This window comes from Pinus tabuliformis, chromosome 3_2 (genome assembly GCF_031772625.1).
Source record: "Pinus tabuliformis cultivar Carrire ecotype Pingquan chromosome 3_2, CPIR1, whole genome shotgun sequence".
NCBI classification, from domain to species: Eukaryota; Viridiplantae; Streptophyta; class Pinopsida; order Pinales; family Pinaceae; genus Pinus; species Pinus tabuliformis.
Window position 1 is genome coordinate 1,245,572,685 of NC_142302.1, and position 27,843 is coordinate 1,245,600,527.

General features: G+C 42.2%; 1 pseudogene; it reads right to left on the reverse strand.

Moving 5' to 3' along the window:
* Nucleotides 1-463: 463 nt before the first annotated feature.
* On the reverse strand, nt 464-19,112 carry LOC149185251 (uncharacterized protein At2g34160 pseudogene; annotated as a pseudogene).
* Between the last annotated feature and the right edge of the window lie 8,731 nt (nt 19,113-27,843).

The window sequence follows — 27,843 nt, forward strand, 5'->3', positions numbered from 1 at the left end:
TTAGCCTCTGCCACATTCGCAATCACAGCCGTTGATCACCCTCATCCAACAGTTCCCCCGTCACTACTACCTTTTGCTTGCACATTAAACCTCGTGCATCTCCTCACCGTCCGATCAAACCCTGTCGCGATCGGACGGTAGTCGCACCTCTCCTCGCCGAAACCTGCATACGTGTTAACCTACGGGGGCAGCGGTTTTCATCTGCCACATATTTTATTTTGATTGGATCGCTGGCCCTTGTACGTATGCCACCGAACCCTAGTGGGTAGTGCATGGAATACCGCTTACCGCCTACCTATACGTCTCCCGTGCATTATCGTCCGTGTATCTTTCGTGTGCGACGACCATTGGATCCACTTCTCTTTGATTCGAAAACTCGCATCGATTCAGTTGTTTCTCTCATCTTGTCTGCTACAGAATCTTTAGTCTCTTGTGTTTTGTCCACAGTGGTGTCCTTGACTTCCTATGTCTTGTCCGTGACAAAATCCTTGGCATTCTTGATTTTTTCTTGGAGGCCCTTGAAGGCCGACATGGTGCCCTCCTTGATACTACCCACTGAAGAAGAGGCAGACTCGGTGCTAGCATCTTTGGCAACATGTTCCATCCATTTTACAGATTCCAAGTTATCAGAGGCATTTTCCCATCTCTCTTCTACCTCCTAGCTAGAAGGTCTTCTCACATTTTCATGTTCGAAAGCCATTGATCTGTACCTTGAAAATCAAAATTATTAGTTCAACTATTTCATATCTCTAGAATCAAACAATTTCACTGCATGTGTAAAACAAATCTCTCATGAATTTCCTATGCTCTATGTGCTCCTCTTGTTCGGCTCTATCTGCTTCTCTCATCTCTATCTGCTCCTCAAATATTGCCATATTGACATCAATGACAATCTGTGTCCAACAATCTCCCCCTTTGTTATTGATGGCAATATTCTTCTGCTTTCTCCCCCTTTGACATCAATGGCAAAGGGATGCATATGGACTCCCCTTGTCAAACTGCTCCCCCTGTCTTACTACATCTTTATGAATGAACTTGAGTGATAATAAAGAAATAACCCCCATCTTTTGACGCAGATGTTCGAACGCTTCTCGAGGAAGAGGTGTTGTGAAAATATTAGCTATCTGCTCCTTAGTACTGATATATTCCAGGACGATGTTTTGTTCAGCTACTTGTTCACAGAGGAAATGATATTTGATTGGTATGTGTCTGGTTCTTGAGTGCATCACAAGATTTTTTTTTAGATTGATAGCACTTGTGTTGTCACAATAGATGGAAATTGGTTGATCTGTACATATGTCGAGATCTTTTAGAGCTTCCTTCATCCATAGTATCTGAGAACAACAGTCTGCTACAGCAATATACTAAGCTTCGACTGTGGATAATGATATGGATGACTGTTTTTTGCTGAGCCAGGATACCAAACAGTCTCCTAGGATGAATGCATTTCCACTAGTGCTTTTCTAATCATCTATACTTCCATCCCAATCAACATCAGTATATGCAGTTATAGTCAGTGTTGAGTCCTTTGGGTACCAACGACCGAAATCAAAAGTTTCCTTCAGATATGTGAGAATTCTTTTTACAGCTAATAAATGGGATTGTTTGGGAGCAGGTTGAAATCTTCCCACCATTCCTTCTGCTTGCATTATGTTTGGTCATGTAGTTGTTAAGTATAGAAGGGCTCCAATCATTGACCTGTAATGAGTTGCATCTACTAGAGAGGAGTCATCATCTTTGCTCAGTTTGCAGTTTGTGGTCATAGGTTTGCTCATGGGTGCACAATCCTCCATTCCATATTTTTTGAGCATGTCTTTTAGATATTTGGTTTGAGATATACACAATCCTGCTCTAGTTTGAGATATTTGAAGTCCAAGGAAGTGGGACAGCTCTCCTATCATTGACATCTCAAACTCTTTTGACATGTTTTGAGAAAATTCATGGCTCATTTAATCATTATTACTAGCAAAAATCAGATCATCGACATAAACAAGAGCAGCTAGTAACTTACCTTGAACTGTATTTATGTATAGATTGCTTCTAACCGCTCCCTTTTTGAAGCCTTGTTGTTGTAGATAGTGATCCAGTCTTGTGTACCAAGCTCTAGGAGCTTCTTTCAACCCATATAAAGCCTTTTTCAACTTACAAACTAAGTCCTTTCATATTGTTACATCAAAACCTTCTCGCTGCTCCATGTAGACTTCCTCCTTGAGTTTCCAATTTAGAAATGCTGATTTCACGTCCATTTGATAGGTTTTGAATCCTTTTGAGCAAGCAAATGCCAAGAACATCTTGATAGCTTCCATATGGGCCACTGGTGCAAATGTCTCTTCAAATTCAATTCCTTCAATTTGTGAATAGCCTTTGCAGACAAGTCTTGCCTTGTTTCTGATAACTTGTCCTTCCTCATTCATTTTATTTTTGAACACCCATCTAGTTCCTATTATGTTTTTTTCCTTTGGCTGAGGTACTAGCTCCCATGTCTTGTTCTTCTCAATTTTGGTCATTTCTTCTTCCATGGCTTTTACCCAATGAGGATCCTTACTTTCTTCTGCAAATGTTTCTGGTTCTATCATAGATAGGAGGGCAATGACTTTTCTCTTGCGTGTAATTGTTATCCTTCTTCGAGTCTGCACACCTTCATCTTTATCGCCAATGATTTTCTCTTCTGGATGGTGTCTTTGGACATACTTCGTCTTAGAAGGGGTATTAGGTGGTTCTCTTTCCTCTTCTTCTTCTTATTCTTCCTCATATATTTCTTCTTCTTTAGGTTCTTCTTCTTCAATGAGAGAGTCATCTTCATGTTCTTCAATTTCCTTTACTGGAAGATCTTCATCAACCTTTACATCAATGCTTTCCACTATTTTCTTTAGTCAATAATTATAGCACTTGTAAGCCTTGCTCCATGTAGAGTATCCAAGAAGTATCCCTTCATCAACTCAAGAATCAAACTTTCCTGGTGAATGTTATGCTCTTAACCTGCAAAATGATACCCAAATACAGAATATGCGAAGAAAAGATACCCAGAACATAGAATAGCAATGATTTTATTATTCAGAGAGTAATGTTCACTTGCCTCTTCGAGGGGGCAACCTCCAATAGAGCAGAGCTTGATTACAAAATAAGACCCGATGCTCCTCACAGGGAGTCTCTATCCTTTATATATGACTCATACATGCAATACCACGGGCCAATACCGTGGGTTTTATTAATACCATCTATCTAATACTACGGCCCATTTGCAACTAACTGTGGTCCCATCATTAATTGCGGATTAACCACTTACAATTATTAATATGGGCTTTATTGACTCTTGACTGTGACGTGATCCCATTACATAAATAAGGGGGTTAGGGTGGGACCCTAACATGCCCTCCCCCTTAAGACTAGCCTTGTCCTCAAGGCTGAAGCTGCGGAAACTGTTGAAGAATAGTGGCTGGTTCCCAAGTTGCATCCTCCGGAGAGGTGTCTTTCCATTTGGCGAGGACTTCCTTAATCATGCGGCCGCGCAGTTGCTTGTCTCGTGTGTCTAGGACCTGTTCGGGTTGAAGCCAGATGGACCCTTCTTCGTCCAATTCAGGTAAACTGGTCTGAATTCTACAGTTGTTCCCAATCACTTTCTTGAGGCATGAGACATGGAAAAGTAGATGGATTTTTGCAGTAGGTGGCAAGGCCAACTTGTAAGCCACTTCTCTAATGTGTTGAAGTACTTGATATGGTCCGTAGAATTTGGGAGATAGTTTCTGACACCCCTTGTCTTTGAGTGATGTTTTCTTATATGGTTGTAGCCATAAAAATACCTGATCCCCTTCTTGAAATTGGCGCTCTGAGCGATGCTGGTCTACCTGTTGCTTCATGTGGTTCTGAGCTTGATGAAGATTCTCTCGAAGATGGGCGAGCATGGTTGCGCGGTGTTGTAGGAGTTGATCCACTGCTTGTACTTTTGAGCACCCCTTGAGATACGAAGTAGGTGAAGGTGGGAGTTGACCATATACTGCTTCATAAGGAGTCATTTTGGTGGTGGCATGATAGTTGGTGTTATACCACCATTCAGCCAGAGGTAACCACTGTACCCAAAGGTGTTGCTTTTCTGAAGTGAAACACCTAAGGTAGGTTTCTAGACATTTGTTGACGGCTTCGGTTTGACCATCTATTTGTGGATGATAGGAAGTACTGAGTTTAGTTGAGTGCCTTGTATCCTGAAGAGTTCCTGCCAAAACTTACTGGTGAAGATCGGGTCGCGGTCGGACACAATAGAGGTGGGCATGCCATGCAATTTGAAGATATGATCCATGAAAGATTGAGCGACCAAAGTTGGTGTAAATGGGTGTGGTAGGGCGTAGAAATGAGCATACATTGACAGTCGGTCCACGACCACCATGATGACTGACTTGTTCCCTGAATTTTGAAGACCTGTAATGAAATCCATAGAAACCTCTGTCCAAATTGATGCCGGAATGGGCAATGGTTGTAATGTGCCTGGTGTGTTGACGGTTTCCCCTATGTGGCGTTGACAGACATCGCATTCTGCTACAAAAGTAAATGTCCTTTTTCATGCCTTTCCAAAAAAATGATCTTCTAGTGCGAGCATACGTCTTCTGAAAGCCCGAATGTCCTGCAATGGGAGATGAGTGCAATTCTGCCAAAATGTGACTTTTGAGGGTGGATGTTGGTGATATTACGACTCTGTCCTTGCAGCGAAGAATATCATCCTACCACGAGTAGCCCTTGGTGGAATTTGGATCTACCTGTAATTGAGAAATGAGTTGGGAGAGCCCAGGGTGTGAAAACCATTCCCTGCGAGCCTCTTCAATCCATTCTGGAATGGGGAGGGAAATTGCTAGCAGAGTACTTTCCTCCTCAAATTGGCGAGATAATGCATCTGCTACACTATTGTCTTTCCCTTTCTTGTAAATGATCTCATAATCATATCCCAACATTTTTGCGAGCCATTTATTTTGTTGTGGGTAGGATAGGCGTTGCTCCAAAAAATATTTAAGACTGTGATGATCTGTGCAGATTTGGAAACGTCGCCCCAATAAGTAAGGTCGGCAGGTCTCGATTGCATGTAAGATGGCCATCATTTCCTTCTCGTAGGTAGATTGGCCCAGATTCCTCCCACTTAGTTGTTGGCTTGTGAAGGCCAAAGGTCACCCTGTTGAGATTGCAACAAGATGATGGAGCTTAGTGAAAAGAGTCGCCTTCACTAAGTGGGCCCGCAGGCTATTTTTGGCGCAAGTCTATTTTTAGACTATGTCTATTTTTAGACATATGGATCATGTCTATGTTTATGGATGATTGATCAAGTTGGGAAAATAGATGGACTTCTATTTTTGATGAAAGTGTGAGTGATCACAGTGTGAGTGATCAAGTCTATTTTTAGACTGGCTATCAAAAATAGAAAAGTCAAATATTATTATCTCACAATAATATTTGGACTATAAACTTAATCTTATTCTCTTGGAGCACTTCAGTTTGAGCTACGGAAGTGGCACATGCAGCTGTCAGAAGGAAATTCGTTTTTCTTATGAGTCAGTTGAGTTGTTGCATGCATGACTTCAGTTAGAACTCAAGTGAGTTGAGTTTAGTGGACTGGAGGTACAGTTGATGGAGTTGTGTTCAGTTTAACTTAGTTAAACTAGTTGTAGTTAGTCTAACTGCAGATAGACTAATGATGAGTTGTTAAACTAATTATTAACTCATAATACAACTAAAGAATACATCAGTTAACTCAGTTGCATGTCAATGCATGTTCAGTTCAACAGGGACAGGTGGTAGAGAATCAGATTGCTATCAGTTGTGACTATAGTTGTGCACCAGATCTTGCACAATCAGAGGATTGAGTATGCCAATGAGTTTGCTCACGTATTTGGCCCGCATTTTAGCCTTTGCTCACGTCCACAAAGAGTGAGTGACTATTTTGCAGGTGAAAATCGAGTTTGGGAAGCAATTCTCATCAGTTCTTGAGCAGGTATTGAGCAGTGGAGGCAGGCAAGCAGTGGAAGAGATTTGGAGATCAGATCTGAGCTGTATTGTGTGTAACAGAGGTGGAGATACTTGTGAGAAGTATTATGCTGTGTAATGTTACATGACTCAATCATTAATATACAGATAGTGTGGGGTTTTTAGCGAGATGCTTTCCCCGTGATACATACTGTGTTAATGTGTGAATGCTCTTGATGTTTTATTGTTATTGATGCTGCTATATTCTTGATCAACGTAGAGGAGATTATGTATTATACATGTTCCGCTTATAATTGTATGATCAGGATAATCTCTGTGAATATGTGTTAAATTATTCAAAATTTCTACATGGTATCAGAGCTAGATAATTGTAGAAAAAATTTCTACATGGTATCGGAGCTAGATGATTTGTAGAAAAAAATTTCTACATGGTATCGGAGCAGCTTGATTTGTAGAAGAGATTTTTACAGGATATCAAGCGAGGGTTGATCATCAGATCTACTATTCAAGAAGTGTTTACTCACGAATTCTAGATCGGAAGCAGTTGAGTTGGTTGCTGGTGGAATTCGAATTTGCAACAGTGTTGTTGAAATGTCTTTCAACAGATTGCGAATGTTATTCCAAAGCAAGAGCGACCTGGCGCTCAAGGATAAACTCAATAACAATAAAGGTGAGAATGGATCTTCATCAAAGGTATCTGATGAAGAGAATTTTTCTTTGGCTGCCAAAGCAAAGAAGGGGAAGAACGAGAAAGCTTCTCATTCTAGTGCGAAAGGCAAGAAGCAGGATATGTCCAAGGTGAAGTGTTTTCACTGTCACCAGCATGGACACTATGCCACAAATTGTCCGCAGAAGAAGAAGAACAAGCAAGCTGCTGGATCTGCAGGGGGAGAGGCTTTAGCTTCTCAGTTTGAGCTTGATTTTTCATTGATCGCATGCTTGGTTTCAAGTGTGATGGGATCAGTGTGGTTCCTGGACAGTGGTGCGTCTTTTCACATGACGGGAGATAGAGATTTGTTCTCTGATCTGGAGGACAAAGATCTTGGAGTGCACATCGAGATGGGCGATGATGGTAGATACAGTGCGACCGGTATCGGTACCATTTCCTTTGAGAGGGAGTCTGGTAAACCCTTTGTATTGAAGGAAGTCATGCATGTTCCAGGATTGAAGAAGAATCTCATCTCAGTGGCGATGTTAGAAGACAAGGGGTATGATGTTGTTTTCAGCGAGGGAAAGGCCTTCCTGCGCAGCAAGACAACTGGTGAGACCCGGAAGATAGGGGTTCGAGTGAGGAACCTTTATCAGTTGCATGTAGATGGATGCGCAGCAATGGCAGGCAAGGCAGAAGGATTGGTGAGCCGGCATGATGGCGAGTTGTGGCACAGGAGATTGGGTCACCTTCACCATGGAGCCTTGAAGATACTGCAGCAGATCACTACAGGGCTTCCTAAAGGCACACTTGCGCAGTCAGATCAATGCAAGGGGTGTACTTTGGGGAAGTTTGTGAAAGCCACCTTTCACGAGAAGGATAGTCGCGCCACGACGATCCTTGAGAGAATTCACACAGACGTGTGTGGACCTTTCTCAGTTGCTTCGACAGCAAAACACAGGTATTATGTGATTTTTGTTGATGATTTCTCTCGTAAGTGCTGGATCTTCTTCATGCAGAAGAAGAGCGAGACATATTCAAAGTTCTGTGAATTCAAAGCACTGGTCGAGAAGGAGTCGGGGAAGAAGGTGAAGGCTCTTAGGAGCGATAATGGTGGTGAATACATCTCGGACGAGTTCAAGGATTTTTGCAAGGCAGAAGGGATTCGTAGAGAGCTCATAGCTCCCCATAACCCACAGCAAAACGGGGTAGCTGAGCGGAAGAACAGAACGATTGTGGGTGCTGCACGGGCAATGTTGCATGATCAGGGCCTACCCCTTCACTTGTGGGCGGAAGCATGCAATACAGCAGTTTATGTGCAGAACCGTTGTCCTCATAGGATACTTGGCATGAGTACACCCGAGGAGGCTTATTCTGGTAAGAAGCCTGATCTTTCTCATTTGAGGATTTTTGGTGCTAACGTTTACATGCATGTGACGAAGGATGCCAGAAAGAAGTTGGAGCCGACTGCAGAGGTTGGGATATTTGTGGGGTACACTGATACGCCCCACAACTATCGTGTGTATTTGCCAGACAGTGGTAAAACTGTTGTGCGACGGGATATAAAATTTCAGGAGGAGAAAGCCATGAAGTGTTCGCTTGAGAGGGAGCTACACTTGCATGCAGATGAGGAGCTATTAGTTCCTAAGGATGAGCTTCAGGACATGGATCAGCCACAGGACGAGGTTCATGGAGTGGAAGAGACCACTCATGCAGCGCCAACCATCAGAGGGCGAAAGCGCTTGACAGAAGCTGAGCGACTGGCTCAAGATGCAGAGAAAGTTGTAGGACCACCTACAGCCCAACGCAGGCAGAGACAGTCACCTGATCGGTACACTGGATACATGGCTCTTATGAGCAAGTGTGTTGTGACTGAGCCATCCTCTTTCGAGGAAGCTGTGGAGGATCCCGCATGGGTAGACGCCATGGTGGAAGAGTATGATTCTATTGTCAGAAACAGTGCATGGGAGATTGTTCCTAGACCGGAAGGGAAATCAGTGGTGGGTTCGAGATGGATCTACAAAGTTAAGCAGGCAGCTGACGGGAGTGTGGAGAAGTACAAGGCAAGATTTGTTGCCCGAGGCTTTTCACAGATTGAGGGGATCGATTATGAGGAGACCTTTGCACCTGTCGCAAGGTATTCTTCCATACGGACGATTCTTGCTCTCTCAGCGCAGATGGGATGGCACATTCATCAGATGGATGTGAAGACTGCGTTCCTCAACGGATTCATTGAGGAGGAGGTGTACATTGAGCAACCTGAAGGCTTTGAAGTCTTCAGCAGCGAGTCGCATGTGTGCAGGCTCAAGAGAGCGCTGTATGGGTTGAAGCAAGCACCACGTGCTTGGTACACACGGATAGACAGCTATTTCACAGGACTTGGATTCTCCAAGAGCGAGGCGGATCCGAACCTATACCAGATTGTGGTGGAGGGTAAGTTGCTTATCATTGTACTGTATGTTGATGATTTGATTCTAACGGGTGATGAGCTGTTGATACTGTCATGCAAGAAGGATCTTGCTACAGAGTTTGAGATGAAGGATTTGGGCCTCCTTCACTATTTCCTAGGATTGGAAATATGGCAGCGCAGTGGTGGACTGTTTGTTTCTCAGGGCAAGTATGCTCGGGAGATACTGGAGAAGTTCAACATGCATGGCTGCAAGCCTGTTGATACTCCTCTTCCTGGAGGTTGGAGGAAGGAGGATGCCACTTCGGGAGAAGAAGTGGATGCCACTGTTTATCGACAGTTGGTGGGGTCGCTGATGTATTTGGTCAATACACGACCTGATATATGCTATGCAGTTAACCAGCTTTCACAAGCTATGGTTAAGCCTACCAAGCTCTTCTGGAAGGCGGGCAAGCATGTATTGAGCCACTTGAGAGGCACATCGGGATATGGATCTTGGTACAGACAGGAGGATGAGGTGAAGCTATGTGGCTTCACGGATGCAGATTGGGCAGGGAGCCCAATGGACAGAAAGAGCACATCAGGAGGGGTCTTCAGTATCGGATCGACAGTAGTTTCTTGGTACAGCAGGAAGCAGAGATCTGTGTGGATGAGGATGATCCTGGTTGGGTTTTTCGGGTCCAAGCACATCAGGTACCATCATATCAGAGATTGTGTGCAGCGGAGGATCATGTTACTTTCGTACATTCCAACGGAGGATCAGGATGCTGATATTCTGACGAAGGCTCTCACCAGGAGCAAATTCGAGTACCACCGAGGCAGGATAGGGGTTGCTGATAATCCATATCTTGTCGAGAGGGAGTGTTGAGATTGCAACAAGATGATGGAGCTTAGTGAAAAGAGTCGCCTTCACTAAGTGGGCCCGCAGGCTATTTTTGGCGCAAGTCTATTTTTAGACTATGTCTATTTTTAGACATATGGATCATGTCTATGTTTATGGATGATTGATCAAGTTGGGAAAATAGATGGACTTCTATTTTTGATGAAAGTGTGAGTGATCACAGTGTGAGTGATCAAGTCTATTTTTAGACTGGCTGTCAAAAATAGAAAAGTCAAATATTATTATCTCACAATAATATTTGGACTATAAACTTAATCTTATTCTCTTGGAGCACTTCAGTTTGAGCTACGGAAGTGGCACATGCAGCTGTCAGAAGGAAATTCGTTTTTCTTATGAGTCAGTTGAGTTGTTGCATGCATGACTTCAGTTAGAACTCAAGTGAGTTGAGTTTAGTGGAGTGGAGGTACAGTTGATGGAGTTGTGTTCAGTTTAACTTAGTTAAACTGGTTGTAGTTAGTCTAACTGCAGATAGACTAATGATGAGTTGTTAAACTAATTATTAACTCATAATACAACTAAAGAATACATCAGTTAACTCAGTTGCATGTCAGTGCATGTTCAGTTCAACAGGGACAGGTGGTAGAGAATCAGATTGCTATCAGTTGTGACTATAGTTGTGCACCAGATCTTGCACAATCAGAGGATTGAGTATGCCAATGAGTTTGCTCACGTATTTGGCCCGCATTTTAGCCTTTGCTCACGTCCACAAAGAGTGAGTGACTATTTTGCAGGTGAAAATCGAGTTTGGGAAGCAATTCTCATCAGTTCTTGAGCAGGTATTGAGCAGTGGAGGCAGGCAAGCAGTGGAAGAGATTTGGAGATCAGATCTGAGCTGTATTGTGTGTAACAGAGGTGGAGATACTTGTGAGAAGTATTATGCTGTGTAATGTTACATGACTCAATCATTAATATACAGATAGTGTGGGGTTTTTAGCGAGATGCTTTCCCCGTGATACATACTGTGTTAATGTGTGAATGCTCTTGATATTTTATTGTTATTGATGCTGCTATATTCTTGATCAACGTAGAGGAGATTATGTATTATACATGTTCCGCTTATAATTGTATGATCAGGATAATCTCTGTGAATATGTGTTAAATTATTCAAAATTTCTACATGGTATCAGAGCTAGATAATTGTAGAAAAAATTTCTACATGGTATCAGAGCTAGATGATTTGTAGAAAAAAATTTCTACACACCCTTCCTGCATTAAGACAACCCCAATACCTGTACCCGAAGCATCACATTCAATGACAAAAGACTTGGTGAAGTCAGGTAGTGCTAAGACTGGAGTGGAACACATGGCATTTGTTAGAGCTGTAAAGGCCTGTTGTGCTTCCTCATTCCAGAAGAATTAATTTTTCTTTAGGAGTTGGGTGAGGGGCTTCACTATGCGACCATAGTTGCAGACAAATTTACGATAATAGCCTGTGAGACCCAAAAATCCTCTCAAGCTCTTCAAGGTCTTAGGTTGAGGCCATTCCTCCATTGCCTGGATCTTTTTGGGGTCCACATTGACACCTTCACGCCCCAAAATGTGGCCCAAATACTCTACTTCTGCCATGCCAAACGAACACTTGGACATCTTGACAAATAATTTATGCTTGCGGAGCAGTTGCAAGAGTAGATCTACATGCTGAAGATGTGCGGCCCAAGTGCAACTATAGATGAGGATGTCATCGAAGAAGACAAGGACAAATCTCCTGAGATATGGTTTGAGAATGTGGTTCATAAGGCTCTGAAAAGTAGAGGGGGCATTACAAAGACCAAATGGCATGACCAGGAATTCATAATGGCCTTCATGAGTTCTGAAAGCAGTCTTGGGAATGTCGACTTCCTTCATGCGAATTTGGTGGTAGCCTGAACGAAGATCCAGCTTAGTGAAGAATTGATCCCCATTGAGTTCATCTAGCAAATCATCAACCACCGGGATGGGAAATTTATCTTTGACTGTCAACTTATTGAGGGCCCTGAAGTCGGGACACATCTGCCACTCCCCATATTTCTTGAGCACCATGACCACTGGGGATGAATAAGGACTAATGCTGGGACGAATGACACCTGCTTCCAAAAGTTCCTTGATTATTTTTTCTATTTCATTCTTTTGGGTGAACGGATATCTGTATGGGCGCACATTTGGGGGTTGGGCCCTTGGAACCAAGGTGATGCTATGATCATGTTCCCCTCGCGAGGGTGGAAGCTCATGAGGCTTGTCAAAGACCGGCAGATGGTTATTCAAAATCTGTTGCATCTCAGGATGAATTGGCAGAGGCTTGGTTTCGACTGCTTGGATGGCATTAAATTGAGCTACAACTCCATGATTGCCCTTTTTTAACAATTTTTCCATTCTATACGAGCTGATGATAGAGGGGGCTCCCGCCTGGAGTCCACGGAGGGTATGTGTGTAGTTGTTCTGCTTAAAACTCATATATAACTCCTGGAAATCCATTGTGATTGGCCCAAGAGTGCGGAGCCATTTAGCGCCGAAGACAATGTCGCAACCCCCCATGTGTATGGCAAACATGTGGGTTTTCAACTGATAATCCCCCATTTGAAGTTTGACATTTTCACAACGGCCTTCACATTTCATTGTGCCGCCATCCATAATTTGAACTTGGAAGTTAGAAACTGCTCGTACAAAACAATGCACTGCTTCTGCGACTTTTTGATGGATGAAATTATGTGTACTTCCACTATCAATCAAGAATAATACTGGGTGATGTTTAATAAAACCTCTGATTTTGAGAGTTTGAGGGGAAGAAATCCCTGCCAAAGCATGCAACGAAATAACTGGTTCATCAGAGACATTGTCCTTTTGGTTGTCTTCTTCTAGCGGCTCATGTTCCTCAAGTGGTGGATCTTCCTCTGTTGAGCTGTATTTAGTGGCATCAATTTGAAAAAATTTGGGCTCCTTGCATTTATGACCTGGGGAGTATTTTTCATCACAGTAGTAACATAGGCCTTGCTTTCTTCTTTCAGCCATTTCCGCAGGTGACACCTTTTGGACCTGAAGTGTTTGAGTCATGTTGTGAGCCTGTGGGGGGCGACCTTTAGCTGAGAAATTTGGGCAACTGTATTGGGCTGCTAATGCATGTTCCACGTTACAAGCTACCTTGCAAGCCTCCATCCATGTGGGAGGGTGGTGCAGTAGGACTTGGGCTTTGATAGCTTCTTTAAGACTGCTAATAAAACATTCCATGTAGAACACATCTGAGAGACCCCAAGTGTGGAAGGCTAAGGCTTCAAAAGCTGTAATATATTCATCCACTGTACCAGTCTATCGGAGCTTAGTAAGATGACCCAAAAAAGATGATTGCTGGTCAAAGCGGTCTTGAAGAGCTTTGGTGAATTTGGTCCAAGTCCTAAAAGGTCCAGTGCAACGTTGATGCCATTCCCACCATTGCCACCTTTCATTGTCCAAGTACATGCTCCCCAACATAAGCTGAGTCTCATCATCTAAGATGTGATTCAGTTTTAAATACTACTCCATTTGTGTTATCCATGCCGACGGGTGAGAACCGTCAAATTTATGCATATCCAACTTGGGAGGTCGCTGACTGGGTTGTTGGTGGGTGTGCCAGACATGAGGAGAGTGGCTAGACTCACCCTCATTGTGTCCATTGCCATTATACGCCTCCTCTTGGGCTTGCTCCTTGCCCTTCGGGATTATTTTCTCGACCATGCTACATAGTCCGCTAAGCTGAATGTGGAGAGTTTGCACTGATTCTTCAAGTTTTTCCATCCTTTCATTGGCCATCGCTTGAGATCTAGTTTCTACCATACACCAACATGATTTTTTGAAAATTGGGACCGCCTAAAAAATTTTTTCACTAAGAAGTGAATGGTACCACCGTGCTCAGCTGGTCGTCCTGATTCTGATGGGCTAGATCACTAATAAGCGCCCCGAAAGATCTCATACTCGTTTTTTTGTTTTTTTTTTACTCCTTCCTTATCAATACTGTAGTCGCCAAATCCTCAAAATGTCAATGCGGCCAAAAGTCCTGCGAAAATTATACCCCGGTATAGGAACCCTTCACAACGACTCCGATCTGGTGGATCTGAGAGATCTGAATGGCGGATCTGATAGCTCTGGGCAGCAGAACAGACTACTTCTGTGGATCCGATGGATCTAATAGATCGGAATAGCTGATCTGTGAACTTGAGACTGCTGGACTGATGTCTGCTGCTGCTGCACCCCTTTGCACAAGCGGATCTGGAAGAGATGATGTGTGATCCCCTGATAGAAAATGGAACTATGGTCTTGAGGAGTGTCAGGTGCTACAGATCACAATATACATAAGGGTCTGGCAGTAGTACTCGGCCCAATGTTTCAGGGCTCTAACTAAGGAGGATCGGCCATACCCTTAGCCGTACAACCCGACTACCCTATCGTACGGGCGAGTGATCTCTCCGAGTGTTATTCTCGGTGTACTGTAGCCGCAAGACGACCAACGGTTTATCTATGGTGAGGTTTCAAGGGAGCCTAGGGGGCTTCCGATATACCCAGAGGGTATGTGGAAGACAGTCTGTGCACGGTTCTGTCTAATGCGCTACTACTCGAAGGGGTACCCACAAGGGTTACAAGGGAGTCCAACAGACATGACCACCTCTTGTATTTCCTGCGTGCATGCCTCCCCAAATCCGTAGGTTTATGCGCTCAACGACAGATCCTATGGTTTAAAGACACCGGAACACGTCTCTAGCCAAAAAAAAAAAATTGCCAAGAAATGGAGATCCCACCGGCCCTGGAAAGTGCTTTGATACCACTTGTTATGCTCTTAACCTGCAAAATGATACCCAAATACAGAATATGCGAAGAAAAGATACCCAGAACACAGAATAGCAATGATTTTATTATTCAGAGAGTAATGTTCACTTGCCTCTTCGAGGGGGCAACCTCCAGTAGAGCAGAGCTTGATTACAAAATAAGACCCAATGCTCCTCACAGGGAGTCTCTATCCTTTATATATGACTCATACATGCAATACCATGGGCCAATACCGTGGGTTTTATTAATACCATCTATCTAATACTACGGCCCATTTGCAACTAACTGTGGTCCCATCATTAATTGCGGATTAACCACTTACAATTATTAATATGGGCTTTATTGACTCTTGACTATGACGTGATCCCATTACATAAATAAGGGGGTTAGGGTGGGACCCTAACAGTGAACCATCATTTATTTTTATGAATCACTTGCTTCCAAAGATCTTGAAGTACTTCACCGAAGCAAGTCTTCCTTTCCATAGCTCATAAGGAGTTTTATCACAATTTGGTCTTAATTGAGTTTGATTCAGTGTGTAGACAGTTGTGCCTACTGCTTCTCTCCAGAATTTAGGCTGTAAGTCTGCTGCTAATAGCATAGTTCTTTCCATTTCTTGGACTGTTCGGTTCCTTCTTTCAACTACCCCATTTTGCTGAGGTGTTCTGGCAGCTGAGAATTCCCTTTTAATTCCATGAATATTACATAACTCACTAAACGCGTTTGATGTGAATTCTCCTCCTTTGTCTATTTTGAGGCACTTAATTTTTGAATATTTTTCATTTTCTACAAGGGCTTTTAGATTCTTGAAACACTCAAAAGTTTCAGATTTATACTTTATGAAATATATCCACATCATTCTAGTATAATCATCAACAAATAACACAAAGTACCTTTCTCCTTGGAGTGCTTGATTTCTAGTTGGCCCACATACATCAGCATGGATGATCTCTAAGGGCTTCGATGTAGAGTGTTCCTTCGTCTTGTGGCTGATTCTAGTATGCTTTCCATGTTGACATGGACCACATACTGCTTGATTTGGTTTGAACAGCCTTGGGATGTCTCGTATAGCTTTGATCTTGATGATATTGATTAGATTTTCGAAGCTTGTATGTCCAAGTCACTTGTGACACAGCCAACTCTCATCTGTCTGACTCAGCTAGCATTTATTTTCTTGAATCTTGTTCAGAATGTAAATGTTTTCTGGAGTCCTCACCCCTTTTGCCACAAGTTTCCCTGAGGCAGAGTTCCTTATTTCACAGTCTTTGGTGCTGAAAACAACCTTATGTCCTTGATCACAGATTTGGCTGACACTCAAGAGGTTGTGTTTGAGTCCATCAACCAACAAAGCATCTTGAGCTTTTCCTTTTCCATTGATCAGAGTAATTGTTCCTTTTCCTGCAATTCTTCCAGATCTACTTCCAAAGGACACATTCCCTTCCTTTTTGCTCAGTGAGGCAAAATTCCTTCTGTCTCCGGTCATGTGTCTGGAGCACCCACTATCTATAAACCACTAGTTTCCATTATTTTGAGCATATAGAGCTAGGCCGCATTTGTCCATGCTGGAGTTCTTGCTACTCGTCTTTCTTCCTTTGAGTGGGCAGTCTTGTTCATAGTGTCCATTATTGCAGCAGAAAGAGAAAATCAGATCAAATTTGGTCAAGGGATCAAATGAATTAAAGGTTTTGATTTTTCCCTCCCTTTTGGGGGCATATGAGTTGATTATTCTATCCTTTAGCTTTGTCTTTTCACTTCTGCGAGCCATTCAATGTCTGGCTTGATGACCGAAGTTTTTACAGTGAAAGCAGTGTCCAAGAAAGATGGTTTTGTACTTGTTGAAGCAACCACGGTTTGAGTCGATTTCCTTCCTGGGAATTACTCCTCCCTTGTTCTTTGGATTTGCGATGGGCCCTTGGTGGAGTACAGATTTATATTTGCTATAGTGTCCATGATTCGACTCCACATTCTTCTTTGGAGTAATTCTCTCTTCATTCTTGGGATCTGGGGTGCACTTTTCATCTTTTCGATTGCAGGAAAGTACATCGGCATAGCTTTTCGCATTATTCTTAGTGCTTGAGGATTCTCCTTTGAAACCTATTCTAGACTTGTCATGTTGAGGTTTTTGATTTTTCAGAATAGTCCAAGTATTTGAGAGCTTTTACAGCCCTTTTTAATTTGCTCCAACTCCTTTCTCAGAGATACTATTTTGGTCTCGCGTTCTTCACAAGTCACTTCCTTTTCTTTAAGCTTTGCTTCCAAGAGGTCTTCTCTCCTTCTTATTTCCTCGTTTTCCACTTTGAGAGAAATAATTTTGTTCTGTAGTTTCTCATTTTCTTCAATGGCACTTATTAACAGTTCATCTACATTTCCTTCCAGCCCTGAGTCATCATCATCTGCGAGTGCCATGAATAATGCTTCTTGGCTTTCATCATGATCGCTTTCCTCATCTAATTTCCTTTTGATGACCATAAACTCATCCTCATCAGACTCATCTTGCTTGGAGAAGAAGTTTTTCTTATTGAACCCTTTCTTTTTATGTGCCATTCTTTTAGAATTTCCTTCATCATCACTGCCATGTTTATGAGGACATTTTGCTGCTCAACCATAAGGACCGGAGGGGCTCGACCGTACAAATTGAGCAAATTCGGATTCCACATCTGACTCATCACTATAGTCATTCCTTTCTTTCCCCTTCTTTGACCTTGAGGCCTTGAATGCTGCATCTTTGGAGCTTGGGCCACCTTTCCTCATTTCATAGGCAGTGAGAATTCCATGGAGTTCATCCATTTTGAGGGTATCTAGATCCTTTGCTTCTTCTATAGCGCTTATTTTGGAGTCAAACCTGTCTAGAAGAGACCTTAATACCTTTTGAACAATGGTACTTTCTTCAACTTTTTCATCAAATCCTTTCTGGGAATTTACCACTTCAATTACTCGAAGGAGGTATGCTACAATATCTTCTTCATCTTCCATCCTCAAACTTTCAAATTGTCTTCTGTGACTTTGAAGCTTTGCCTTTTTGACTTTTGAGTCTCCATCGTACAAGCCAACTAGCTTCTCCCACATTTCTTTGGCCGAGGTACAGTGCATGATTTTTGTAAACTCGGAATCAGTGATTCCACTAGTGATGGAGTTCATGGCCTTTTCATTTGCGATGTAGGCTTTCCTCTCGTCTTGGTCTGTTGGAAGAGTGGAAGTAGTTTTGTATTCATTTTCAACAAAATTCCAGACTTCAGGTCCAAGGGACATTAAGTAATAAGTCATTCTTTTCTTCCAGAAACCAAAGTTAGTGCCATCGAACAAAGGAGTTCTTCCTGATGCTTCGTGGTTTCTCATCATGGCTGCGGATCCTTCTTCAAGTTGTTAGGCTAGTATGAAGAAGCTTGCTCTGATACCAATTGTTGGAAATACTGGGGGGGGGGGGGTGAATCAATATTTCTTACTATTTTTTTTTTAATTATTCTAGTGATTGCCAACAACCTATATAAATATGTATATGTATACACAGAACACATAAATCAACAGCTGAATTTAATGCTTTTATTAAAACATAAGACAGTGCAAAGAAATAAATACAATATAAGTATAAATCTGATTGTGAATAGTTGCCAAGCTCCAACTTGGACTTCAATGAGTCTCCAACCTCTAGAGCACCAACTCTGTTTTGTAGTGGTTCTGCACTTAGGAGCACCTACCCCAATGACTTCAGTCCTGTTCAGTTCTAAGGCTCTAACCTCTTGGGCTCCAACCCAAACTTGGTATAAATAGGTATGCTGCTGCACTCTATTCAGCTGAGGTTGTCTCACTCTTGCTCTCCTGCCTCTGCTGCTTTTGCTACCTCTACAGCCTCCGCTGCTTTTTCTGCCTTTTTTGCCCCTGCTGCTTCTACTATCTCACCCTTGGGTTCATCACCACCATAACCGCACCAACAGTTCTCTGTTTCTACTGTTTTATACATTCCCATGCCTTTGTCCATTTGTTTCTGCTTACACCATCCCTTAGGCTTCCTCCTCAGTCGCTATCAATTCCTCTGACTCGCTTGATCTTTCAGCTTCCCTCTCTTCAGCAGTAGCAGCCATCAAATCATTGAATTGCTCTGATTTTCCCAGTATTATTTTAACCTTTTCTTTCTGGATGGGATGGCCTCTTGATTCATCTCTCATATCAATGGTAGATGTTGAGATTTTCTTTTCTACAGCTAGACCATTGTTCTTCAATATCTCAGCAACAGTAACCACTATGGAAATGGCCATTCCTAAAGCAAATGGCTCCACTTCTTCATGCTGTTGCATATACTTCTTGGCGAGGTTGACATAGAAGAAGAGTGGCTTCTTGGTATTGGAGACTTGAATCCTGTTTTTCTTGTGAACATCATTCAGATCCATGTTTCCAACTTGCTCAGTGATTTCTTCCACGGCCATCGTTCCTGTGCTTTGCTCTTTAGGAAATTTTCTCCTCTTAATACCTTTGCGTTACTTCTTCGCCTCCACTGTTTTATTAAAAAAACCCACGTAATCGTGCCCATATTAGCCTCTACCGCATTCACAATCACAGCTGTTGATCACCCTCATCCAATGGTTCCCAAGTCGCTACGGCCTTTTGCTTGCACATTAAACCTCATGCATCTCCTCACCGTCCGATCAAATCCGGCCATGATGGGACGGTATTCACACCTCTCCTCGCCGAAACCTGCATACGCGTTAACCTGCGGGGGCTGCGGTTTTCACCTGCCACACATCGTATTTTGATTGGATTGCTGGCCCTTGTACGTATACCACCGAACCCCAGTGGTGGTGTGGGGAATACTGCTTACCGCCTACCTGTACGTCTCCCGTGCATTATCGTCTGCGCATCTTTCGCGTGCGATGACCATTGGATCCGCTGCTCTTTGATCCAACGGCTCGCATCGATTCAGTTGTTTCTCTCGTCTTTTCTGCTATAGAATCTTTAGTCTCTCGTGTTTTGTCCACAGTGGTGTCCTTGATTTCCTGTGTCTTTTCTGTGACAGAATCCTTGGCATTCTCGATTTTTTCTTGGAGGCCCTTGAAGGCCAACATGGTTCCCTCCTTGATACTACCTAGTGTAGAAGAGGCAGACTCAGTGCTGGCATCTTTGGAAACATGTGCCATCCATTTTGTAGATTCCAAGTTATCAGAGGCATTTTCCCGTCTCTCTTATGCCTCCTGGCCAGAAGGTCTTCTCGTGTTTTCCTGTTCTGAAGCCATTGATCTGTACCTTGAAAATCAAAATTATCAGTTCAACTATTTCACAGCTCTAGAATCAAAATAATTTCATTGCATGTGTAAAACAAATCTCTCATGAATTTCCTATGCTCTATGTGCTCCTCTTCTTCGGCTCTATCTGCTTCTCTCATCTCTATCTGCTCCTCAAATATTGCCACATTGACATCAATGACAATCTGTGTCCAACGACCCTAAACTTCAAACTTCAAATTCTCTTCTCAATATACTATTCACAGCTCTAATACCATGTATAAAATCTATGATAGGTTAACCCGGTAATGCAATATAAATCAAAGCGGAATACTATAACCTACTTCTACTATCAATTTGTAGAAGCTTAAAGATTGAGCTGAACAATATAACTAGAAGAAGAAGAATCAATGGTGCAATACACATGAAAATACTTTTGGGAAATCCTCAGATAAAACCCCACACTATTGTATTATCATACATGGTGGAAATACATAGGAATTATACAAAGCCTTGGCTCTCATAGCTAGCCAGCTCTTAGTAAAATCCTCACAGATGCTCACAAGCAATCTAGGCTTCTCTTCACCCTTCCTCTCTGCCTTCCAAGCTCCTATTTCTTTGTGTTGTTCCTTGTGGATGATTAGCCTATTACCAAGTGGAAAATCAATCCTTCAAAACTATGCAATCCTCAAGGATGAATCCTTGATTGCATGCATGAGTTTTCTCCATGAAAAAACACATACAATTGATAGTACACTATCCTTGAACATTTATCTCAACTAGGTCTTTCTCAGAATAGACATGCATGAGTTTTTTTATGAGGGAATCTTCAGTTAACTAGAGTAGCACTAGTTGAGTGCATTAATGCATCAACTGATTGTTACTCACTATTGTTTCCTCAAACACTTTGGAACTAATTTAACTGGACTTAACTCAGTAAACTGAGTTAACTAATTACAACTCAAATATAACTCAATCTTATCTCCTTAATTTAAGGGATAACTCTTGCATGACATCAGAAAGACTTCTAACTTGAATTTCTCCAACTAATTAATTTAAAATAAATTAATTAATTATTTCCAAGTAGCTGTTAAGACTAAATTTGATTTTAATTCACAATTTAATTCAAGGACAAATTAAATTGGAATATTCTTGTTGCCATATTTCAACAGAGCCCACAAAGGGAGTGATATTATCACTCAGTGCATCCAAGCGACATGAATCCAGTTCAACTTTGCAAATAGAAGTGAAAATACGTATTTTTAGGCAAAGGCCTGAGATAAGAGACTGTGATGCTGTAATAGAGAAACGCAAGGCATTTCAAAAGATGGTTTATGTCTCAAACCTTGTTCTTGGAGATGCATCAACATTTCTTCTACCTTGGAAGCATGTTTTCAAAGTAACCTATGCTTAGGGTTAGGTATTTCAATATCTGAGTTACATAAAATAGACAATAGCAGTTTGAAGTGGAGCCAAGTGATAATGAGGAGCTAAAGAGTAAGAATAATTGTAGGAGAGTTCTTTTGTATTTTTTTAGCAGTCCCTACATTTTCATTTTGCTCTACCCAGATCAATTCTTTCATTTGTATAATTGGCTCGGATGGAATTCCAACCTGGAGAGGCACGACAAGTGCAAAACAAAATCAAGCGCTGATAATGTTGGCTTAAGGGGGCTTGACCTAGGTTTAGAGTTGTTCGCGCCAACCAACAAAACCATAACTACTGGCCCTTTCGGCAACAACCTGCATAGCGTAGGATGTAATATCACCTGTGTAGGAATTTACAGGGTAAGTTCCTCAGATAGAACACCAAAGGACACCACTCACAAATAGATCATAGATCAATACACCAGTATTCTTGACATGGTTAAAACCCTCAAAGAGGGAAATAGTCCATGACCTGAACCAATGCGGCCACTTCAGGCAATTTATTAATAAAAGAAAGAAAATTTACATAAGATTCTCTCATGAATGGTCACCTTACAAATGACCCTCCATGCTCTTTAAATATAGATCATGGACCAATTGGTTATTAAGCCAAAGATCAAGGGTCGATAATATTGATGAGAGAATGAACCATTGGATCACTACATATCGCGACCTTTGGATTGTAAGTTACAAAAGTACATAGTAAAGAAATACACTTTACCTAACTCTACACTAGACCAAGTTATACTTAACTATTTCCTATGTGTCAGAATATCCTAACATCCCCCCTTAAGAACAACTTGGGATAGGATTGAAGGATGTATAAATATGACACAATAGGAGAAGGAAGGAGGCACTAGAGCCTATCCCCCCTTAGTGACAACTTCCTGAACTCCAACCATAAATAGAAGTTTAGTAAACCTCACCTCCATGAGAGCCTTTGTAAAGATGTTTGCAACTTGATCATCTGTTGAATGATATTGCACTTCAAGAACATGGTCGGGAATGAGCTTTTTGATGAAGTGGATGTGTAGTTCAATGTGTTTGATGCACTGAAGTTAGACTGGATCTTTGCATAGTTGAATGGAACTTTGATTATCACACCAAAGTGTAGTCGGATGCTACTGCTGAAAGCCAAAGTCTGACAGGATCTGACGAAGCCACAGGGTTTCCTTACTAGCTTCTATGACACCATGATACTTTGATTCTGCTGAAGAAAGAGAAATGACACTTTGTTTCTTTCAAGCCCATGTAATAGGTCCAGAACCAAGAGTGAAGACATAACCGACAGTAGACTTCCGATCATCATGGTCACCAGCCTAATAAGAATCAATGAAACCAACCAATAGAGGAGATGCTTCTGCACTGTAATGAATCCAAAACTGAACTGTACCTCGAACATAAGGAAGTATTCTTTTAGTTGCTTTCCAATGACTTTCATGTGGGTTTTCCATAAACCGAGAAATAAGTCCAACAACAAAGGAAAGGTCAGGACAAGTATAAAAGTTTTCCTTCAAGCTGACGGTATAAGGTAGCATCAACTTTAGAGGAAGTACTAGTGACTGAAAGTTTGGCTCTAGACTGAAAGGGTGAAGGGGCTAGCTTACAATCTTCCATGTGAAAGTGGCGTAGAAGATCACAAGCATCCTTGGATTGGGAAAGGGAAATACCTTCCTTGGATTGCAAGACTTGAAGACCAAGAAAATAATGCAAGTGTCCTAAGTCTAACATTTCAAACTTATTTGTAAGGCTTGTTAAGGGAAAAGTTCCCCTAGGGTCTTGGGCTGATACCCTAGTAGACTAAAATTTGTCTATACAGAGAAACACACATTCCATACAACCATAATGCTAATATAAGCAAACTCTACAATAAGGGGCGTACCTGAGGTCCTATGTTTGAGAAGGTCCTTCCAGGGTCCAAACCCTTCTTGGAGTTCTTTTTCTCCTTTGACCTGCAAAACAACCAATTCAAGAAAGTACAACAGTATATGGACTAAACATTATAAAGAAACCATCTTCATATTATAAAGAAAGGTAGTTAGTTATGCAATTAAACAACCATTCACATATGAATTCTAACATGAATATTATAAACATGAAGAAGATTTATATCAGGAACAAGGACATGTGTTTCTTTTATTATAGACAAATAAAGTACAGAAAGGAATAATTTCACCTGAGTCGTCCTTTCGCAGGCTCCAAGCGGAACCATCCTCCGGATTCTTCCAGTTTCAAACCTTTAACAAACTCCTTCCATGACTTAGTCCATGATATCACAAGTAGTAAATGGACATCATCAGACAAGGAAACAAGGGTTTCCTGTAAAAATGGGGGAAGTGCAGGAGGCACAAGGATCTTCAGACCTGGTCAGGGAAATCTCAGCATAATAACCTTTCTCTCTCTTCTCTCCTCCCTTAGGCCTTCCCATTGAAGCCTTTTTATACTTCTCCCAAAGTATTTTTTTAGTTGGGAATTCGTTGGGAACAGTTGAGCCACAGGCACTAACAGGTGATCAGTAGGTAAAACCCGCGATCCCCGCCCGAAATTAAGGAGATTTAAATTTTTTAAAGTGTTTTAAGACATATACGTGGGTTGGGTATACACATACCCATGTATACACGCTTTTAGCTCAGGGAAATGTCACGTATAGGAAATAAAACACTGTTTTTAAATTTTGGACCAGGTCTGGAAGGAGGGGTTTCCCTAGGCCATGAGTGCAGCATCACAAACCCCAAGAGTGAGATTTGGAGCTATAACATATGCCCCCTAATATATGAGGTCAGAAGGGGTACATGATGGCCGAAATGTATTAAGCAAGTACATGGAAAGGAAATCTGTCAAAAACCGAGAAGGACTTCACCAGAGTTCAGCCTGCTAATCCATAAAAGGAGATCAAGAAGAAACACTGTCTGAGGTGGGCATACCCATGCTCAGAAAAAGTAAAGCATGTCCGCATATCAAGTACAAGCGGATCCACTAAGTATACAAGTATAAAGAACTGGAAAAACATAATGGATCATCTGATCACGATCGAACAAGTACATGTCTAAATATCACATATAAGAATGTCAATGAAGCTGAAGGATGAACCAGATCACTGATATCGAGAACTGATCCCAAAAGGTACCAACTGAACATGATGGAATAGGATGGTACTACAATGCAAACTCAGGTGCCAGCATATAGAATGTTGCCATGACTGACTGCAACATATAAGGTGGAATGGTATCAACTAGCAGCAACAGGAGAAACTGTTAAGTGAACCAATGAATACTGATACAACCTAAGGTCTTCACTGACCGTCGTGGTACATTTCTACACCATGGGAATAAATGATCTGAAGTAGGCCATGTGAGAAATCATTTGATAACTGGTCATTGATGTATACCGTTAACAAATGCGAGACTACTCACCGATAATGATAATGAGCGTCAAGGTACCCAGTACAATCTAACAAGTGTGAATAGATGAGCTAGAGTCAAACACCTGTAAGAATCTATTGATCAGGAGACAATGATGGTTTCCCATTGTCGATAGCGAAGGATCTGCCACTAATGAATGCCAACCCCAAGGTACTACCAAATGGACTCTAGATCTTTGCCCCAGAGCAATGAGTTGGAGTCGATAGGGAAAGATCTGTTAGAAGGAAGGCATTAAGGCATCCTTCATTAATCTAGCGCGAGTGTAACCCATAGGCCAATAATGTGGAAGGAATCGGATGAAAGAGATGTAGTAACCCAACTAAAGTACGTTTCCGACATACACAAGATGTGGATAGCGCATGATAGAAACCCTCTGAACCAACCAATAATGGAAGCTGACATAAAGGCGAGGTATCCACCAATAGGGTCAAATGGAAACCAAGGTATTGCAAAAATCCCAATGTGTGATAATGTAATCTGATGTCAAACACAAGGGAAACCACTCAGTCAAAGACCCATGATACTGATCGATGTTGAGCACAAGGTGACCTATCAATAATGAAAATAGGGCCAGGGTGCAGCTCTAGGCCTGTCCTCAGAGCAAGATGTCATCATCAATAAGGACAAGACCCACCAGCAAGAAGTCAATGGAGACCTTCTCAAACCAGCACGAGTAAAGGACCAATATAACTGATGTGATGATAGACATGATACTGACAACTAGGGATGGCCGACTGAAAAATGAGTCAAGAGACACCGCAGAGAGGCCGACTCAGGCTAACTTCCCTTGAACAAAAGCACGACTCAATGTGACTATATGGCAGCATATGATGACTCTGTATAAGTTTGTCATGTAGGAGGCACGAACGAACCCTCCATATGATTGGAAGAGATAACCAATCGGGGGAGAACTGACTCAATAACAAGGTTAAGGTGTACCTAAGTCAAACTAAATCCCGCCCAAACGGAGGGGACTTTGCTTTGAGTGCTTTGTTCAAGGGCGACACGACTGACTCTAGCTGCCAACAATAAATGAAAATACTGTCCTGTTCCCGCTGTTTTAGGAATATATAATTTTTTTGTCTTTTTCTGTTAAGCTGGAAAAAGAATGAAAGAATGCTATGGTACAGTGGAAGGAACGAGTGTCGGTGAAACAGATGATCTAGTTCCTGGGAACGGAACATTCCTATGCTCAATGCAGGGAGGTGAAAACTGGTCAATGACACTCAAAGGTGTGTTCCTTCCACGGGTCAAGGTGTGTCAAGTTGCAGAGGTTAAAGATATGCAAGTTTGATTTTGCAGTCATCAGGGTCAAAAGTTTGCTTAAACACGAGTCCAAGTGAAGCCGACTCAAGGCCAAAAGGTGCAAATGGTCAAAATGCAATGCAGTGGTACAACTCAACACAAAGGAGCCTCTAGGGTATAAGGCCAGAACGAAATGAAGAAGCAAAGAGGAATGAGGCTTCATCGCATAAGTCATGGCGGGACTAAAGAGGACTCCCAAACCTACTCAGAACGGAGCAGCATGGGCAACAAATGTCAGTGAGGTGCTAACTACAATGCCCATGTAAAGGATGGCTTCTACCATCGTGTCATGATTTAAAGAATCGGCGAGTGAAGATGGCTTACGAACCATAACACGATGGGATCGACCTTATGGTAGATGTACCGAAAAATGGAGGCTAGTATGCATAATGCAATGGAAAAATGGCTTCCCTAACCTATATGCCAGTGAGAAAACGATACCTGCCATGACGGGTCAGCAATCATGGAACCGTCTCGAAACTGTCGAAAAATGTCCAAAATGTTCTGAAAACCAAACCATTCTCGACATTCCAAGCTCCCAAGTTAAAAGTCACATGAGGCCAAACAAAATAAAATTTTGAAAATTTTTTGCATTTTCAAAACCTATAAAAGAGCTTTTGGACTCACCATTTTCACCATTTGAGTTTGAGAGCAAAGAAGTGGAGCAAAAGGAGAAAACTTCCCATATGCCAAATTCAACCATTCAGATTCTTCCACAATCCCCAGGTAACTCTTATACTTGTCTTGCAATCCATTGTGACTAGTTTTAGAATTTTTAATTTATGTTTTACCGTTGAATTTTTTGCCAAAAATTTCACCGCGGCGTATACGCGGGCCCTATACACGATTGTGTGCAAAGGGACCCGCGTATACGCCGCGAACATTTTACACAAAAACTAACGATTGAAAATCATTTTTTCTTCAGCATGTCGGTCACTTGGCGAGAAAGAGAGCATACCGCGGTGGATGATGAGGTCATGAAAAATCCTGATGCTTTGGATGCCCTACGGGGATGTGGTTTGCTTAAATTCTTCAAACTGCCGAATATGAAAGTAAACCACACGTCTACTTGAGATGCTCATTGATTACTAGAATATCGAGGAGGATGCCTTCATGATTGACCAGATGCCACTCAGGATAGAAGTGGAAGATATCTATTTCATCATGGGCCTTTCCCGAAGGGGAGAGGTAGTACATTCCCGGGGCAAGACACGGAGTAGTCTCTCGATTGAGGACTATGTACAGATATATTTCCCGAGACATCCAAAAGGGTTGGAAGTCAAATTTCCATCACACATGTGGCGAGTTTACCGCTGAGGATAATCCTGTTCACCATAGCTCAAGTGAACGGATCAGCTTCTCTGCACCAGGCATCACGGCTAACCATGAGCATGGTAGTTGACTGTCTCACCACTGTATTTTACTGGTGTACTCCTTTTCTAGCTAGCATGAAGAGCTAGCTCACTTCTATCAAGAGGGGTCAGACCAAAAACTTTGGATATGGGACTATTCTGTGTTCTTTCTTTTTTGAGAGGGTCCCAACACTTTGCCCTAGGGTAGCAGTTTCCATCAGCACCCCACGAGATCCACGCATGGGCAGGTGGGCCAACCTGATGAAACGTTTAGGGGGTGGGGACGTCCCACAGACTGCATGACGATGACTTATTTACCTGGTGGGATCAGAAGATCATCACCATAGATGACTATCCTTATGCTGGGTTGGATTTCCGAGGAGATCCTGATCTAGCGTTACCACCGATCATAGCATGGGGCGACATTGGTAAG